The sequence below is a fragment of the Myxocyprinus asiaticus genome, chromosome 34 (genome assembly GCF_019703515.2).
Source record: "Myxocyprinus asiaticus isolate MX2 ecotype Aquarium Trade chromosome 34, UBuf_Myxa_2, whole genome shotgun sequence".
Taxonomy (NCBI): domain Eukaryota; kingdom Metazoa; phylum Chordata; class Actinopteri; order Cypriniformes; family Catostomidae; genus Myxocyprinus; species Myxocyprinus asiaticus.
In genome coordinates, this window is record NC_059377.1 from 982198 (window position 1) to 997791 (window position 15594).

Sequence of the window (15594 nt, forward strand, 5' to 3'; positions counted from 1 at the left end):
ATCAGTTCCTCCTATGTTCCCCCTATGTTTCTCCTTAGGTTAGTGTCAAAGTCTGTTCTCCCTATGTTTCCCCTTAGGTTAGTGTTGAAGTCTGTTCCCCCTATGTTTCCACTTAGGTTAGTGTCTAGTCTGTTCCTCCTATGTTTCTCCTTAGGTTAGTGTCGAAGTCTGTTCCTTCTATGTTTCTCCTTAGGTTAGTGTCTAAATCTGTTCCTCCTATGTTTCCCCTTAGGTTAGTGTCGAAGTCTGTTCCCCCTATGTTTCTCCTTAGGTTAGTGTCGAAGTCTGTTCCCCCTATGTTTCTCCTTAGGTTAGTGTCGAAGTCTGTTCCCCCTATGTTTCTCTTTAGGTTAGTGTCGAAGTCTGTTCCCCTATGATTCTCCTTAGGTTAGTGTCAAAGTCTGTTCCCCCTATGTTTCTCCTTAGGTTAGTGTTGAAGGATGATCCCCCTATAATTCCCCTATGTTTAATTTTTTTGTAATTACAATTTTTTTATTAAATCATACAATAACAATGAAATGCAAAACACACACATATATATATATATATATATATATATATATATATATATATATATATATATATATATATATATATATATAAATCAACATTTAAACCCCACAACCCCCCCCCCCCCAAAAAAAAAACAACCCTGTGGTCAAATATAAGTAAATATATAGAAATAAAAATCAAACAGACACACATATATACATATATAAAAATATACATATACATACATATACAAACATACATACATACATACATATACACACATAATAATCATACTAACTATATTATACTACTCTCTCCACACCCCACCCGAGAGCCCTCCAAAAACTCCAAATACCTGCCCCATTTCCGTATAAACACATCCAAGCCACCACGTCTTCCTGATGACACCTCCTTATAAGCTGCCACCCTCCCCGCCTCCGTGCACAACTCCGGATATGGGGGTGCACCAGCTGACCTCCAACCCCTCAAAATAACCTGCCTGGCGATCATCACACAGGTCAAAACCCAGTTCTCTATATGGCCATCCCCCCCCCCCCACATCGAAAACTGAGGTCTGGGGATCCCAAAATGTTGGACCAAGTTTTCAAACGATCTCAACACTCCACTTTCATATAGGTCACCGAGTGTAGCAACCCCCCCTCACAATCCACTCTGGCCAGCAGAAAGGGGACTTGCCAATACACAATCTTGGGTTCTGCCATATGCTCGAGGCAACATTTAAATAAGTGTCCAATTTAAACAATCTGGACACTTTAGTCCATACTGAATGTAATGCGAAATAACGGGGTGTAACTTAACTTTTCCGATTAGTTTGATAGAGATCCTTTGTAATGGCGAAATAGGGGCAAGAACTGCGTGTTCAATAACAAACCAGGGAGGGCCTCTCTCAGGTGGAAGTGACCAATGAGCCAAATATCTGAGACTGATTGCATAGTAATAAAACAAAATCTTGCTTAGGCCTAGCCCACCTTTGTCTATCAGCCTATGTAACTTATTAAAATGCAATATGGACGTTTACCATTCCAAATGAAGGACTTCGCTATGCTATCAAATTGCTTGAAATAAGAGAGGGGGACATCTACGGGGAGAGATTGTAGCAGGTAGTTAAATTTTGGAATACAATTCATTTTAATAACATTAACTTTCCCAATCATCGATAAATGTAATGAAGCCCACCTGCCCACATCGCTCAAAAACCTTTTTATTAAAGGGTCAAAATTAACACTAACTAAATCAGACAAATTTGCTGGTAATAAAATCCCCAAATACTTAATGCCTTGTTTGGGCCACTGGAAGGCGCCCGGCTGAAAAGCCGCTACTGGACAGTATACTGTTAGAGCCAAAGCTTCGGATTTAGACCAACTGACTTTGTATCCTGAGAACTTGGAAAAGGAATTAATAATTCTTTGGAGGCAAGGCATAGATCTAGTAGGTTCAGAGACAAATAATAAAATATCATCTGCGTAAAGCAGAAGTTTATGCGCCACACCTCTTGCAACCACCCCTGGAAAATCATCCTCCTTTCTTATCGCAGCTGCTAATGGTTCCAGGGCAAGACAGAACAATAATGGGAAAGAGGGCAACCCTGCCGAGTGCCCCTAAAATAAATAATCCAGAGTAAAATAATCTGAAATTAATCCATTTGTTTGTACCGCTGCTACATGGTGTCTATAAAGTAACTTAATCCAACCAATAAATGTACTCCCGAACCCATACGTTTCCAAAATGTAAAAAAGATAATCCCATTCTACCATATCAAACACCTTTTCGGCATCAAGTGAGATGGCAGCGACCGGAGACTGATCATTCGCTACTGACCACATGATATTTGTTGGGCCTCATGTGTTCAGATAGAAGACAAAGGCAGGCCTAACAGTCATAAAAACATAACTCAAGCCCCCACCTTCTAAGTCAGATGTTTTACTGATAAAAATCGCGCCAAAATCAAACAAAGGGAGTCCAAAACAGACTACAGATCCATGAAGCCTTGCCCTCTAAAGGATTGAGCTCTCAACTCCTATTGGATGAGGCACACCACAGAAGGTCCCTCAAACATGACATCATCAGGACTTCAAATAATTCTGAAATGCTTCCAAAGTTGCTTCCACCGAATACGGACGTAGCTTTTTGCTGCTCTCCGGTGCAACCTCGTAGCTTAAGGAATTAATGTCCGACTTGAAACTGTGGCCATACAATCTCCATCTCGCTGGACGAGTTGAGATTATTCTGTGTTCAACCAAACACTAACGGATCCGAAGGAGACCGCCGAGCAATTCGCATCTTCATCCGTTGGCCTACAGAAGTGAAGAGATTAAAGATTTCTCTTCCATCTTCAGTCAAGTCGACATTTCTGAGTTCTCCGCCAGCCCGCCGAGAATCAACAGCCGTACCACCCGCCGACAATCAACAGCCGTACTGCCCGCCGACAGCGCGAGAAAACGGCCTCCCGTCATCACCCGAGCCTCGAGGAACCGGGTCAAAGTTAAAGGACGGAGGAAAACACATTCTACCTGCGTCCTCATGCGATTCAAGTAAGAGGTTACGTCTGGGCAGAGATAGAATATTATAGTGTGCTATTCTTGTGTTTCAAGGTTTTTGCTTGTACAGTTTACGGACCGCCATGTCCGCTAATTATTAATACTCAGGGTATTAATTATCACGAATTTGTTTTGCTGTATTGTGGTCCAACCAAATTGGACTGTTGTGCATTTTCGCCATCGCGGGTGAGACAGCAACTGAGTTCATCCATTAGAGTCAAATAACGCGGGACTTTTACGAGCCCCGCTCGTAAAACTGCGTCTCTGAGTGATGAACACGGCTGCTTTATCTCCAGATATCGCGAAATCAGCTTTCGGGCTGTCACTTAATCATCTCTCTCTCTCTCTCTCTCTCTCTCTCTCACTAACCACACTGACACACACACACACACACTGTCACACACACACCTTATGTGTTATAGGATTATTTTTATTTCCATATCTAATCATATCACTGTTTAGTTTGTAGTTGTAAGTCGGAAGTTTATTGACTGCATTGTATTAATTATTAATTGATATTACTGCATAAATAAACTTTGTTTATATTACAAAGAGAAGTGTTTTGGTTTGTTTTGCATACGCCTGTGTCATGCTGACGGGATGTCAGTGCTCGGATTCAAACCTTCATTCATTGTTTTTTTCCCGAAAATCGATATTCTTCGGATGTCGATTTTCCTAAGAAAACAATCTAATATTGAGACTGTTTTAATATTCGGTTATTAGTCCCTGATTCCAGGGTGGTGCCCCGTCAATGTTAATCCTTATTAATATTCTATTGATTTTTGATAATTGATAATTATCTTTGATTGAATTTGAATGATCAATAAGCTAGTGTTAATTTTAATTAATGTTTCATCGACGTTAACAATTAACGATTATCTTTGATAACTGTTGATTTAAAGGATTAAAAAAAGCTAACATTGATTCTCATCAATGTTCTATTGATTTTAATAATTAATAATTATCTTTGATAATTATTAATTATTGCTAATAACCAAACTTGCTCCTAAACGTAGCACACTACATTTACTGGAGTCCCATATGAGGTTTTAATGAGTTAGATACGATTGATTAATTTAAATATTGATTAATAACTACAGAAATAATTATTAATTATTTCTGATAGTAACACTGATCTAAACAACCAGTAAAGCCCTACATATTGATGAGACGCCTGATGTTGTCAGAAGAGCTGCAGCCCCGAATAAACCCCACCTGATCTATATGTATAAGAGATGTCATAACCTTACTTAATCGGTTAGCCAAAAATTTTACATCTAGTTGGATCAGGGAGATTGGATGGTAACTTTTACACTCGCTTGGATCTTTGTCCTTTTTTAAAGACTGATTCGGGCTTGTGTCATGGTTGGAGGAAGCTTTCCATTCTTTAATGATTCAGTATAAACTTCTAACAAAAGTGGAGCCAGTTCTGTAGCATAGGATCTAAAAAACTCTGTGGCAAAATCATCTGGCCCCGGAGGTAGTAGGTAGGGACTTAATTACCTCGTCAAGCTCCTCCAAGTGTATCTCAGAATCAAGAGCATTTTTTTGCTCAGTCTTCAGTTTAGGAAGATCTAATGGTTCCACAAAGTTTCTAATATCTTCATCAGTAGATGAAGACGTGGAACTATAAAGATCAAGATAGAACTCTTTAAAGGCATTATTAATACCAATGGCTGAGGTAAAAATTTCACCACCAGCAGATTTCACTGAGGGAATGATAGAAAGAGACTCTCTCTGCTTTATATATCTAGCCAAAAGCTTCCCTGCTTTGTCCCCCGACTCAAAGTCTTGCCTTGAATAACCAAAACTCCACTTTCTGTGACAAAATAGTATTATATCTGTATTTCAATCGAGTCAATTCTCTGAGGCCATAAGATGGCCTCTGCACTTTTAATATTTCCTTCCAACTTCACGAGTTCTCGTGTTTTGGATTTTTTGATGAATGAGGCATACTGTATGATCCGACCCCTAAGAACCACCTTAAGTGCCTCCCAAGCCACGCCCACAGAGGATACTGAGGACAGTTGGTCTCCATATAAACACTGATTTCAGTCTTTAACATTTGTTGGAAATCAGGATTTTGCAAAAGGGAACCATTAAGGTGCCAACTATATGATTTCTTTTTCTAGATATGTGGCAACGCCTCTAAACTCACCAGGGCGTGATCCGAGACTAAAATGTTTCCAATTGAGCAATCAACAACAGATGAAATGAGGGATTTGGATATAAAAAAAAATCTATTCTTGAATAAATCTTATGGACTGATGAAAAAAATGTATAGTCTCTTCCAGATGGGTTCAAAAGTCTCCAAATATCTGCAAGACCAAGATTTTTACACATCCTGTGAAGTGTCAGTGTTGCTCTAGGGGGCTTACACACTTTTGCTTCACTATGATCAAGGACTGAGTCCATCAAAAGATTAAAGTCTCTTCCCAAAATTATATCACGAGGGGTGCCAGCGGCTTGCAACATCCCTTCAAGATCTATAAAAAAGCCCTGATCATCAGCGTTAGGTGCATAAACATTAGCCAAAATCAGACTTTGCCCCTGAATTTCTGCTAAAACAATAATGACTCTTCCTAATTTATCATTAAACTGTTTGAGACATTTGAATTGTAAATGTTTATTTACCAATATAATGACTCCCTTGCTCTTACTTGAGCCAACGCTAAAGAAAAAAAAGTCCACCCCATATCTTCCCAAATTTTTCAGTTTCCTGCGGGAAATTATGTGTTTCTTGAAGAAACACTATATCATATTTCTTATGTTTAAGAAAAGAAATAACCTTCCTTCTTTTTATGGGGTGCCCCAACCCATTCACATTCCATGTGGAGAGAGATAGTAGACTCATATTAACATTTGACATTTTGATATAATAGAAAAAATAAAATGTGTGCCAAAAACAAAATTATGAAGACCACATTTCAACATTAATGCAACAATAAAACCCTGAACAAAACAAACAGAAAAAAGAAAAACGCATTAACCCCGCACACGACAGCGCCAACCGGCGTCAATCCCTTTAAACTCAAAGAGTCCATGTACGCCTACAAGAGCCCCCGCAACAACTTTGCCATCGGATTGCTCAATTTTGCCTCACAAATTTGTAAGGCAAAATTACATAACATCAAATATTTTGTAAAACAAACCCCAGCCAATAGGCAGAATAAACACAAAGAATGTGTAGACTCATTCACAGAACTGTCTCAAAGGTGTGTTCCTTCACAAAACAAATTCCATCTGATTTAAAGCCATTCAGTTTTCTCAGTCAGACAAACAAATCTTCAGTGAGCCAGCTGAGTGCAGCAGATGACATAATCATTCCAATGTCTCACAAAAATACTCCACAAATCATACTTCAGCCAACAGGAGGCATAAGCACAAGGAACTGACAGATTCATCCATAACTGTCCAGAAGTAGTGTTATTTAACAAAACAAGCTCCAACCGCTAGGCGGAACCAGCACAAAAGGAAACGAAACACGCATCCCGGTTCCTCGGATGGTCAAGAGTCAATTAACTCGGAGACCGCATAAAAGTATATCCCATGATTTACACAGTCCGCCAACTTTATAAAAGACATCCTTTGTGTGGGCATGTAGATATTTTGCAGTCATCCGTAGTGTCTATTCTCAATCTGCCTGGGAACTTCATTGTAAAAGTGATCTTCCGTCAATGCAAAAGTTTCTTTAAGGAAAAGTGTTAATCCACAAAACAAAACAAACTCCAGCCGCTCGGCGGAGCCAACGCAAAAAGAAACAAAAATGGTGCCCAGCCCAGTGAGTCAATCCACTTACAAGAAAAACTCACCCATTGTTTCAATAAAAGACATTGCCTGATTGGGACATGTAAATACTTTGCTGCCATCCTTGGTGTTTATTCTTAGTCTGGCTGGAAACATCAGAGCAAAAGTGATCTTCCACTGATGTAAGAGTTTCTTGCATTCCTTAAACAGATCGCGTTTCTCTCTTGTCGAGTTCGCAAAGTCCGGGAACAAGAAAATACTGTAATTCTTCCAAGAAAGCTTTCCTTTGCTCCCCGCCTGGCGCAACACGTGATCTTTATCGGATGCCTTTCACCCTCAGCAGATCTGTGAGCTGGGACTCTGTGAGCTCGCTAGATTTCCAGCTTGGAAATGTCGAGCAGACTCAGGATAAGCTCGTCTAGGAATTTCACCATATCTCTGCCCTCCTCATGCTCAGGAATTCCAACAATTCGAATGTTATTCCTGCGGCTTCTATTCTCAAGATCTTCAAGCTTTTCAAGAACACGTTCCAAATCAACTTTGGTCGCGGGCAGATTAGCGGCTAATTCCCTCTCTGATGACTCCAAATAATCGATTTGTTTTTCAACATCTGTCACTCTTGTGATTAGCTCAGAGAATTTTTTTCCATCGCCGTAATCGATCGACATACAGTATTACAGCGAGATCCTCCAAGTCAACATCACCGACATGTTGGACAGTTGACGCTGGATTCCTTCCCCCCGCCGCGCCATCCAAATCGAGTCCCCGGTCCACAGGCCTGTCTGGGCTTTCATCTTGAACCCGTAAGTGTCTTTTAATGTCTCCAGAGCCCGAGGATTTTGACTTCTTTGCCATATTTACCTCAAACAGTAAATGTGTAACTGGCTGTATCGAATTTCACTGGATTATATCATGAAAATAATTAAAAAAATTATCGAAGTGCACAGAGCTGTCTCACACGTCTACCCTTCGCATGGCATCACGTAGCTCCCCCTACGTTTAATTTTTAATGCCGCTGTCGAAGTCTGTTCGCCCTATGTTTCACCTTAGGTTAGTGTCGAAGTCTGTTCCCCCTATGTTTCCCCTTAGGTTAGTGTCGAAGTCTGTTATCCCCTATGTTTCCCCTTTGTCGAAGTCTGTCTCCCCTTTGTCAAAGTCTGTTCACCCTACGTTTAATGTTTAACGGCGCTATGGGGAACAATAACCGGGGAAACATAGGACTAACCGGGGGAAACATAGGGGGAACAGACTTCGACACATCACCGGTCCGTTCATTTTAGGTGCTAAAATAATACAATAAGATGAAATAGGAGACACAAAAACACATCATGGTGATCATGGTATATCTATATTTGCTTAAAATTCCCATAAGTGGACAGTAAATTTTGACTGGAATATGAAGTATGTAATGTATGGCAAACCACGAGGTACTTATGTCATAAAATGCAAACCGGACTGGTACCTCTTCGCTTTCAAACCGCACAAATCAATCGAACCACAAAAGGACCCACAAACAAACCGTACTCAAGCCACCTCCTGAGGTGGCCTGAGTACGGTTCACTTTTGGGTCCTTTTAGGGGGGTCTGAGACCACTTGGGTTGTTCACATATAAATATTATATCCACTCTATAAATATTATATCCAATATTAATTCCACAAGCCTCCCCTCCCTTCCAAAAATACTTGAAGAGTTCCTGATCATATATTAGCGGATGGTTGATTTCGAATGAAAAATGTAAAAGATTTTTAAAAAGAACAATTAGGGGGATCAATAAATGATGAACAATTTACTGCCATTGCCTGATTAATATGTAATCACGTAATCCATAAAAAAGTAACTAATTTGATTGAGTATTTTAAAATGTAATTTAATCGAATTACAAGTACTTTTGTAATCTGATTATGGAATCCAGATTCATTACTACCCACCACTGATTATATTCTACAGTTATACAGAGACATTGTCTTAAAGGTGTATGTGTACAAGCAATTACAAATGAAAAAATACAACAACATGTTACATGTACATATAAAAATAATAAAACATACAAAATGTTCAAGATCTTTTTACATGGACTAAATGAGTTGCTTGTTGCTGTGCTTTCTAAGACACATGGCTATAGGATATACCATACCAATACTATTAATAAAAGAGCCACATAAATAAGAATTACATAGCATTTCAAATTAGAATGTCGAGTTTGCTTTTTCAATGCTGTTCATGATACATGTTTTAAGTCTTATTGGACTTATTGTTATATATGACTCTGGATAAATGGAAAACTCAAGAAAGACATGTTAAAACTCCCTTTTTACTCATCCAACCACTGCTCAAAGATGAGATGTAGGATATGAGGCAGCTGAACATTATAAGCTGGTTGCCATTGCTTTAATATTTCCTGTCTGTTCATGGACTAAAATAAATAATCTTTATGTGACTACTATTTCCTGAAGAAAAGGGTGACTTTCCCATGGCCTTCATATTTTTCAAACACATAATCCCTTTTTTTCTATGATGGATATAGAGTATAGCCCAATTTATCTCTGCTGTATGTCTCTATTTTTGTCTGCCCTCATTGGAACGGTGTGTGTATTTAGTAATCAGGGCACTAAAATAGGGCAAATACCAGAGATAAAATGTGCTTTTGCAACAAGACTGTAGTGCAAAAGATATTAGTTCAGAAATACATGAAAACACTTTCTTGGCCATTAAATCCTGCTGTTGTCCTGCAGGTGGTCACTCGTTATGGCACTTACGCTTAATCACATCCATTTCACCAGAATTACAGTCAGTATCTGTATTAGTGTCATTTTCATATATTGTACACTACAAAAAAAAAAAACAAAAAAAAAAAAAATTACTCTAGGGAATAATGTCCTACTTTTTTCACTTTCTCTTAGGTTAGGTTAGATAATGATAAACTCTGAGCTGTTTCTCCTGGTAAGGAAGTACATTTACTTCAGTTAAATACATGCGCTCTTTGTTCTAGTCCAGACAACTTACCAGTCAGTTACCACTACTTCACCTCTTAAAGGACTTTATCAGGTTCAAAACGAGTTTAGCTTAACTGATAGCATTTGTGGCATAATGTTGATTTACCCCCCCCCCCCCCCTCAAAAAATAAAATAAAAAAATAAATATGAGTTAGAGTAAGCACTTACAATGGAAGTGAATGGGGCCAATCTGTAAAGCCACAGGACATAAACAATATGCATGTTAACATGATTTTAGTGTGATAAAATCACTTACTTTCCCTGTGTGAAGTTATATCCAATTTTACAACTTTGTTGCCATGATGACGTAACACTGTAATCCTACAACAACTGTAAAAACGATTATATAAACAACTTTATAGCTCAAATAATACACGAGTTTTAAACAAATAAGCATCACATTTATGTGCCTCACTGTAACCTTTTTTTTTTTTTTTTTTTTTTTTTAAGAAAAGGAGGGATGAGTCAAAATAATTTTTTGTGGTAATCAGTATTTAGCAAATATAGCAAACTTTTTTATATTTTCAATTTCTTAATTATTTAGTGTCAATTTATAACATTATGCTTTGTGTTATTTTACCCTGGAATTGGTTTAAAATACTAGCTACCACAGATGCAATGAGGTTTCTAAGACAACTGCTAAAGGAAGTAACTGTAAATTTGGCATCCTCTCTCTTCTGTTATAACACAGTGCTCTCTATTTTTTCCTTTTGTGGAAAAACCTTTTCCTTTTTGTGTAATTGGATTTTTTTCTTTTGCTGTTGGACAAACATGATTGTAGATTGTGTCTTAAAAATATATTATTTGTGTTTAGGCCCCCAGTGAGCAAGCTAAAGGTGACTGTGGAAAGGAACACAAAACTCCATAAGATTTTGGTTTATGGAGAAAAGGAACACAAACCTTGGGGGAAACAAGGGCAAGGCTCAATGTGGGGGCCAGTTCCCCTCTGGCTAAACAGCATGAATATAATGCCAGTATTAGTTATCAATCTGTAATACAAGTCATCATGGTTTACATTAGTAGATGTTGGTGGCCAATGTTTAAACAAAATGATTTTGTATGAACTGTAAAATTATTGACTAAAAGTCTTTGAATTCCATGCTGAATTAACTGCGTAAATGCACACAGTCTTTTGTTATCTGGCTGATGAAGGCTTTAGTCAACAATTAATTTATTGTCTATGTATATGAGAGAGTGTAGAGAGTGTAGTCCATCCTATCACCAGGGTTCAGTGATGGCACCACAGTCTGGCTGGAAGCTTGTGGCAGTTCATTTCCAGTAAAGTCCATCCTAAGTCCATGATTCAGGCAGTAGCCAGTGAAGTATCCCATGTCTTACAATTTGAGTTGGCATCAGTTCATCCTCTGTGAAGTCCATCAAAGTATCTTTCTTCTTTTGAAAGATTGTAGTCCTTTTTTTCTTTTGGTAGCAAAAAGTTTATCAATCTCCTATATCATATTTTTAGAAAAAGAATTAAGAGTAGGATTGAAAATACATGAAATGAATTTTGACTTAGGCTTGAAAGGTGTATTTTTCTCAGAAAAATTGTGTGATGCTGATTCATTAGGACTTATGATACCAGGTATGATACCGACTTTAAGTTGGAGATTCCGGTAAAATAGAAAAAGTCCACCTTTTTCTGGAACTCACTTGCTGAATTTGTAGGGGCAAAGGTGAGACCTTTCGACAAAACAGAGATACAGCTTGTTGACAATGGAGTCTCAGAGATGTGAATCACCTCTGCCCTGTTTGGTTCCTGATGGTCCGGCCCTGGTTTGGATGCCTTAATTGATCTGCCTCTTCCCCATCTGCTCTTCTGCCTCTTTGTCTTCTGGTTCTCAAAATGTTTTGTTGGTAGAAAATCTGTTGCAGTGTTGTCATCGTCACTACTACTACCACCTGTTCCAGTTGCTGCCGGCACGCTGCACAAATGTTTGTAGCTTGCTCCTGCTTAGCGTAGCTTATTCTTATATGTTCATTGTTTTATCCTTTGCCATATTACCAGATGCTTCGTGTTTTTCCAATTTTCTACTGTTTCAACTGCGTGTATTTTACTGCGCGCACCAGTTTTCAATCTTTTTTCTTTTCCCGCTTGTCTACATCTCGCGTCTCGACTGCGTGCATTCCTTTTCTCCACTGTGTTTTACACTGATTATTCCATCAATCTCAAACATCTACTGATCAGGAACCACATCGATCTAAAACCCTCGTTGCACAAGAACAACCATAACAACAACAAACAATTGTGTTAAGTCATGGCATTCGCTCATGTTATTTCTTCCTGCATTGCATGCCACTTGTTTACTATAGTTTCTTCCGTCAGCAGTGAGGGATTCACGTGATAAATGTAAGGAATTAATCAGGCTGACGGAGAAGGTTAATGAGTTAGAGATATGCATCCGAATGCTAGTGGAGGTCAGTGAGAAAGAGAAGCAGGTAGATACTGTTTCGAATGTGGGTAGTACAGCGAGCAACACACACACACTTTGGTTCCAGCTGTAGAGCCCCCACAGCAGGGCGTTTGGGTGACGTCTTGGTGGCATACTTGCTCAGTAAAGCGACACCAATATGCCGTTCCTGTTAGGGTTTCCAATAGATTCTCCCCACTCAGTGATGCACCCACTGAGAATCATGTTGATAAAGCTTAATAATTGGTGATTCTATTGTAAGAAACATGGAAACAGAGACTCCAGCCACCATTGTTAAATGCATTTCCGGGGATCGAGCGTCTGACATCCGATCAAATTTACAAGTGCTGGCTAATGCTAAACGTAGATTTTCAAAAATTGTTATTCATGTTGGCACAAACGATGTCTGGCTTCACCAGTCAGAGATCACTAAAGATAATGTTAAAGAGGTTTGTGAACTTGCAAAAATGATGTCAGACACTATACTATGCTCTGGCCCCCTCTCCACTCATCGTGGTAACAAGGTTTATAGTAGATTAGTGTCAATGAATGGCTGGATGTCTGAGTGGTGTCTGGAGAATAGCACAGGATTTATTACAGAGTTTTTGGGGTAGACATGACCTGCTAAAGAGAGACGGACTCCAGGGAAGGTGCCGCTCTCCTTTCTAGTAATTTGGCTCATAGTCTTAATAGTGATAGTATGTGACTAACTGGGGCCCAGGTCAGCAAGCAGACAAACTGCTTAATCCGAATGTTTGCTGGCTGCCTTGAGACATCACACAGGTCACATAAACTACAACACATAGAGACTGTATCACCTAGAAATCATATAGAGACTGTGTCTGTTCCCCGAACTACCCAACACAAAGCCCTCACTAAATAATTTAGAAAAAATGTGATTAAGGTCAAACTTGAAAAAAACAAAACAAATAAATTGAAGATAAACATCATATAAAGGTAGGGTTACTAAACATTAGATCTCTTTCTACCAAAACACTAATTGTAAATGAAGTTATTACAGATCATATTTTGGATGTGCTCTGTTTGACTGAAATCTGGTTTAAACCGGATGAATATATTAGTTTAAATTAATCTATTCCTCAGGTTATCGTTATAAAAATAAGCCTCGCCTGAAGGGTCGAGGAGGAGGTGTTGCTACAATTTACAGTGAACTTTTTGGTGTTACTCAGAGGACAGGATATAAGTTTAAGTCTTTTGAACTAATAATGCTTAAATGTGACACTGTCAGATATAAATAAAAAAACCTCGTCTTTTGCCCTTGCTACAGTATATAGATCATCCGGGCCATACTCAGATTTCTTTGGTGAATTTGCAAATTTTCTATCAGATCTAGTAGTTAATGTAGATAGAGCTTTAATTGTTGGTGACTTCAACATTCACATAGATAATGAAAATGACACAATGGGTTTAGCATTTATCGATATTCTCAACTATCTTGGAGTCAACTCATCGCCATAATCATATGCTAGATTTAATACTGTCATATGGAGTTTATGTTGATTCTATAGAAATTCTACCGCAGAGCGATGACATCTCAGATCATTACCTCGTCTCTTGTTTGCTGCGATCATGTCACTCAATCTACACCATGCTATCATTCAGGTACAACTATTCTTTCGACCACTAAAGATAGCTTCGCTAATAATCTTCCAGAATTGTCTCACATACTCAGTAAGCCAAAAAGTCTAGAAGAACTTGATGTAATAACAGAAAATATAAATACAGTCTTCTCTAGCACTCCTGACAGTGTCGCCCCCCTTCGATTAAAAAAAATTTAAGAAAAAAGCCCCGCATCATGGTACAATGATCACACTCATGCTCTCAAGAGAGCAGCTCGGAAAATGGAGCGCAAGTGTAAGAACAAAATTAGAGGTATTTCGCGGTGCATCAAAGGATAGTGTCTGTAGCTACAGACTGGCACTAAAAGCTTCCAGGTCAACATATTTTAGCAAACTCATAGAAAATAACCACAAAAATCCTAGGTGTTTATTCAGTACTGTGGCTAAATTGGTTAGGAATAAAGCATCCACTGAACCAGATATTCCGTCGCGGCACAATAGTAATGACTTCATGAATTTTTTTACTGATAAAATTGAAATAATCAGAGATAAAATTGGAACTATGCAATCAACTGTCACCTCAGAAAACAGTGTCTCATAATTTTCCTCATGAGCAGCTTCAATCCTTCGCTGTCATAGGTCATGAAGAGCTAACAAAACTTATCAAAAAATCAAAAGCCACAACATGTATGTTAGATCCAATACCAACTAAGCTCTTTTTTTTGTAATTAACATTTTTATTGATTCATATGTATATGACAGTAGAAAAAAAACAACACATATATAAAGAATCAACATTTTACATTTAACCCTATTAATAAAATCCCACCCTGACCCCTAACAAACACCCCTGTGGTCCCACATAACACACACACACAGCCCAAAAAAATTAAAAAAATTAAAACATAAAAATAAATATATACATATAAACATATACATACATACATACATACACATCCACATACATAAAATAAAATATATATATTATATATATATACACATACATACACAAATAAATAAATAAAATAATAATAAACATACATGATTACACTAAACTACACTCTCCAGATCGCCTCCCCGAGAGTCCCCCAAAAAAACTAAATATTTGCCCCATTTTTTAGCAAATAAGTCCCTAAACCCCAGCCTTCTACTTACCGCCTCTTCAAATGCAGCTACCCTCCCCATTTCCACACACCACTCCGAAAAAGAGGGTGCTCCACTTGACTTCCAACCCCTTAAAATTACTTGCCTGCCAATCATGAGACTGGTCATAACCCAATTTTTTATGTGATTATCCCCTAAATGCATGACCGCCCCATCACCCAAAATACAGAGTCTGGGACAGAGCAAAACCTGAGTGTTCAAAACATCACACAAATACCTCTGAACCCTCAACCAAAACTCCTGGATCCTAACACACCCCCAAAAGACATGGGTAGTGTCTCCAACTTCTGACTGGCATCGCCAGCAAGTGGGTGTGTCTTTAAGACCAAGCCTATATAATCTAGAGGGGGTCCAATAAAATCTATGTAAAATCTTAAATTGCATGAGGCGAACCCTTGCATCTCTAGATACAGACTTGACATTTTTAAGAATCTTAGTCCACACTCCATACTCCAATACCAAATTCAAATCTTTCTCCTATACTCTCTTGAGAGAAGTCAAGGCTCCATCCCCCAGACTCTGAATTAGTAGGGAGTAATACACTGATGCTTCATGGCCTTTTCCGAAAGCAGCAATCACCTCTCCCAAAGCACCTGCCGCTTTAGGGGGGTGCGTGCCACTCCCAAAAACAGTGCAGAGTAGGTGGCGAAG